Source organism: Misgurnus anguillicaudatus, chromosome 24, assembly GCF_027580225.2.
Source record: "Misgurnus anguillicaudatus chromosome 24, ASM2758022v2, whole genome shotgun sequence".
Taxonomy (NCBI): Eukaryota; Metazoa; Chordata; class Actinopteri; order Cypriniformes; family Cobitidae; genus Misgurnus; species Misgurnus anguillicaudatus.
This window is the reverse complement of record NC_073360.2, coordinates 32550858-32556622: the sequence shown is the minus strand read 5'-3', so window position 1 is coordinate 32556622 and position 5765 is coordinate 32550858.

Sequence of the window (5765 nt, the reverse complement as noted above, 5' to 3'; positions counted from 1 at the left end):
CTCTGGATCACAATGCTTCCTCTTATATAGAAAAATCCCACTTATAAACTGCAAACAAGCTCAAATGTTAAAAACATTTCAGAATATCCCAAATACAATGTTGTTTGCAGAACTATGTAACAGTGCACATCTCATGACTTTTACCTGTTTACCATCTAAAGTGTATTCACAATTTTTCTCCTTATATGGGTTTATTTAATACATTTAATGTAATATTAACTTTCAAGTTTCATCCTTACCTTCTCAGCTCCCTGCTTAAACAAGTGGACTGGATGAGAACCGACAAAATAGAAGAACGTAAGAAAAGAGATGTAATAAATGCGCCTCTTGTTCAACTGAAGAAAGAATGATAAGTTGTTTCATATAAGGCTCAATATGTGTTGTGCTCTGATGTCTGGGCCCCCCAAGATCTAAAGGATTTCCTTTGTCGTCATGGTTTTGTGGTTTAACAAAATATCTTACCCGGTGCTCGAATTGAATCTAGTCTAGGATCCCCATGATAATGCAGCAAAAAAAAAAAAGGCAACACATTACTACCTTAAAGTCTCCCTGTAGTCAAGAATTTTATTATTTAAAACTCATCTTTGAGCATCATAAAAGCATATGAAGAGTTTGGTTCCAAAACGCAATAAATCCATTTTGACAAATTTTGGGAAAAACGTGTTTTCTATACCAAGAAAGTGACAAGATGAAAACAACTATTTTCTGTTACAAACTTTCACACAGCATCTTTAGGTTATAAAACATAAAAAATTCTAATCCATAAGTTGATTTTCAAAGATTTATTATAAAAACAGATTATTTTTTCCACAAAATGCAATAAATCCATGACAAGTTTTTATTCAAAATGCTATAAATCTATTGAATCAATCGCCTATATAAATGTGCATTCATCTTTGTCATGTTATATTCATTTAGTTGACTAGTTGTACACACTAATTAAAAATATAAACATTAATGGCATTAATCAAAACACTTACTTTGTCATATTAAGAACCCTGTCATTGCGGTTACTTGACGTCTTCGCTTAACGTCTTTCACACCGATCAGCTGTAAAAATGTTTTTGGTCCTGCTCGATTTTCGTTGACTTTGAATAAAATAATGGAAAGTTTTTCATAAGATCCTCTGGGGTCAATGTGTTAGCATGAGAAGCTTGATGCTGTCGGGAGAACAAGCACCCGTCTCCCGAGTGCCTTCAGGGAAATTATTAGATGTTGATGGCTTACGTTTCTTTCCCATCACAGAAAACCATCACAGGTTTAGCGATGCAATTAAAGTATTATTTTGTTTTGTTTGTTGATCACGTAGTACAAAGTAGATGAGGAAAACCAGGACTCCGTGTACTCAGCGCGCCGCCATTGTTTGTTTACATTGCGTGAACGGTGGGCTGTAATATCAGAAATGGATTTATTGCGTTCTGTAAAAAAGGGGGAGTGGCGTTTGTCGCATTTTGGGAAAAAAGGGAGAAAAGATGACAGAATAACACGGCGGATATTGGATTTTGCATAAAATTAAGAATTTACTTTTAACTACTGACCTGATATAATGCTGATTTTGGCAGTAACTCTTTTTTTTCAAAAATGGCGTTTATTGCGTTTTGGAACCAAACTCTTCATATATATGTGTGTTACCGGTCACAGTAATTTCTTCATGCTTTAAAACATCTTGAATGTAACTCTACACTCTTGCCACATATAGTGTACGTGGATCTATGAATAGACTGTGAATAAATATAGTCCCCGCCTCTACTCATCCGAACAGCTCGAACTATAGATATGAATATGCAAATTAGTCTGGCCTCTACTCTTTCGCACCACCTCAGACCAAGGAAAAAGATGCTACATTCGACGGTTTCAGACAAATAACTGCAAATTTTGGCCTTCTCGCAATGCATAAGTGAACTGTGTGTTTGAAACACTATTGTTTAAGTGTTGATGTTAACAGGTTACTGCGCAGCAGATGAAGCCGAGCTGAAGCAGCAGTGATCTGATTATTTTGGCAGCAAGTTTATGCGGCATCCAAACATAATGAGACATATTTTAAAGGGATAATTCACATTAAAATGAAAATTCTGTCATCATTTACATAAACCAACAGCAGATAGTGACCATTGACAGAAAAAAAATATTCTGGAAGTATTGTGATAAATGATGAAGAAAATATTTTGATAAATTATGGTAAGCAAACAGTTGACGGTACCCATTAAATTCCATCATATTTTTTATTCCTACTATAAATTCATCAGAAAAAAAGAAATTCATACAAATTCATGCAGTCCAGTCCAACACAGTTACTCTCAATATCATACAGTAAAAAGATCACTTCATGAATAAAAACATGGTGTTGAGTTTTGTTGTAAAACAGTAGAAAGAGAAAAAAGCTCAACCATTGGCAGACATTAGTCCACAGAAAGACAAATACTATATGCATCCTCTTAAATTTAAATTTTGCAATGTACGTTAACAGGAAATTAATTATTGGATGGAAAGTAGTGCATTAAATTTGGATACCTCTTTAGCTCCCCACCTTATTGGAGTATTCCACTGTATTGCATAGATGGGCTAAATGCAAATTTTTATATTTATTGCAACAATTTTAGCAAAATATGTGAACGTATGGGTTTCTTTATCTTTGATTCATAAAATAAGTGTTGTGCAGCCGCACTGAAGGATTCGTAAAAATGAAACTCTTCTGTTGTATTTAAAGATGGGGTGCACGATCTCTTAAAGCCAATGTTGATATTTGAAATCACCTAAACAAACACGCCCTTACCCCAATAGAATCTGGACCTTCTTTTGAAAGACCTGCCCCCCTTTACAAAGCGTTTTTCAAAAATAATGCAACCCGCCCAAAAATAATTACCTCTTCATCTGTGACTTGAAATTTACTGATACACCTGTGTAGATAATCTCTATAACTACAAATTCCACTGTCATGGGTGCGAGGTGTTTTGCACCAAAAATAACTCCATACACTCTTACCTTTGCAACATTGTCCTTGAACCAAGGGATTAAATGAAAAAATACTATCTAATACAAAATGTTTAACAAAAACCTCACCCATCACACCAAATACAGCCTGTACAAGCCACTCAAGCCGAAAATAGTAATTCCTAATTTTGCACTTTTTGATAATCTTCTCTTGTGTTTTGCTGTGCTGTCAGAAACTCTACTGTAGACAAAAACTTTTATTAATATTTTATTTAATATCCTCTAGAGGGCAGCACACTCTCAGAAAAAAGGCACAAAAGCGTCACTGGGGCAGCACTCTTATAAAAAGTACATCTTTGTACCTAAAGACTGCATATTAGCATCTCAAAGGTACATATCAGTACCTTATGGTATTTATTAGGAAGGGTACAGTCCCAGTAACAGCTTTCATAGCTTGCAAAAAGTTAGACACTCTAGGCATTAGTATTTGCATTTTCTGAAACAATGACAGGATATTATAAACATATATTGATTACAATAAATACAAAGAGAGAGAGAGAGAAGTTTTTTTATCACCAAACAAAATATTTGGTTATCTCCCTACAGTCCTGGAAATCCTCTTAAATATTCATCAGGACTTCTGCATGCATGTAGGGTCTCAGAAAAAAAAATGTTTCTATTACAAGGGAAGAAACTGACTTGCTATCGCCCAGACAAAGGCATAAGTGCAAAATCTTCTCTTAAAATAAAATGAATATGTAACATAAATGTATGATTTATTTATATTTAATTATCAGGTTAAACAGCACTAGAATTGTTTTTATACTTACAATGATACACAATTTGTTTACTTAAAGGGATAGTTCATACACAAATGAAAATTCTGTCATAATTTTTCCACCCGCATTCTTTTCTAAACCTGCATGAGTTTCATCATTCTGTTAAACACAACAGAAGATATTTTGATAAATGATGGTAACCACACACTTGACTGCCATAGTAGGAAAAAACAAGGAAATCAATGGGCACCATGCTCACCATCAATTATCAAAATATCTTAAACAGAATAAAGACAGACACAACAAAAGATTGAGTAAATGATGACAGAATTTTAGTTTTTGGGTGAACTACCCCTTTAAGTGAAAATTTGTTTGCTTATGCCGAGTTCAGACTGCACTTTAACCTTGATTTAGACTCGCCAACAGGTTCTGAAAAAATCGCCGACAAATGCCTGAAACCAAAGGAAACTCGGTGCTCGTGTATGCGAGTGACATTCACACAGTGTGAATTATCAAATATGCGATCTGAGAGAATATCAAATATCTTGACCTGTATGCGATTCAAACTCACGCCGTGTGAAATGTGTTTTGACTGTAAATAACATCAGTGATGACCTACAGCCAATGAGAGAGCAACATGCAGGGCAGTTGGAAGTTCAAGGAGGAGTTATAAGGTACAGACAGACCAAAATATCAGCAAGCATGGCTTCGGATCAGAAAAAGGGCTGCTTCACTTTTTCTTTTTTTGCTGCACTTAAAAAAATCTTTGCTGCCTTAATTTTTTTTTTTATTTGTCAACGTGATGACCAGCCGATGCCCGACCAACGACCACTGGCTAAACCAGTTTAATCCGCTTACCCGCCTCCTATCCCTACCGTATATATATATATATATATATATATATATATATATATATATATATATATATATATATATATATATATATATATATATATATATATATATATATATATATATATATATATATATATTAATTCCTCCCAAGGGATTTTGTCCTTCTAGGAGTTTTTCACATTGGGTTTTTTCCTAGGGGTTTTTTTCGTCCCAGGAAGAGTCAGCCAACTTTGACTTAACTTAGCACTTTACTGTATACGTTACATTATTAATATGCTCGCTTGTACGGTTTAACCTTAGCCGCTATATCAACTTCTTATATTATCTATTGATTTTCTGTGTTCTCCTCTACATCTTCTCATGTAAAGCTGCTTTGCAACAATTAACACTTGTGAAAAGCGCTATATAAATAAAATTGAATTGAATTGAATTAAATCAACTCAGATTTGTGACAACAACAGTTGTCACAACTTATAAAATATAGCTGAGAAAATTCAACTTAATTTTATAAGTTATAACAACTCACCTGTAGTTATAACAACTCATCTCTAGTCAAGATAAATAATAGTAAGTTGAAATGACAAAAATTTTTAAGGCAGCAAAGTATTTTTTACAATGTGCAAATGAGCGCACATGCAATTTGTATGGCAAGCTTCTTGCGGGCTACCATTTTTAATAATAATCACAGTTTCACGTGAGAACTCCGGTGTTGCATGCGTGACCTTGCATTTTTCCTTGTTTTCTTGTCACTTATCGCGTGCGTTTGGTTGTGAGACGTAATTTGGGGACCGGGACAAAGTTGTCGGCGATTATTCCTATGGTGAAGTCATGCAGTGTGAAATCTGGAAAAGTGAAACCTCTGGCTCTCTGATCGCACCCTGGTGGCGGACTACAATACAAGTCATAAACCCCGCCCTCTCCATGCAAACGAACAGGACTCGGCTCTAAATAAAATAAATATTTACACTTCCAATAAAATTTTCCGAAAGATGGTTTTGGTCCTTTAAAGTAGTTGTTATCACGCTGATGGGCGATTCCACAGATTCGGTCCTCTAGGGGTGAAATGAACAGTATAGATCGTATAATACCTAGTTGTTATCATTGTTTTATTTTTAGTTCACTGTTTCGTTTAAGATAGATGTAAGAAATTCTAAAGTTAGTTTTATCCCACTATGCCGTGGCCTTATTGTGTAATGAGAC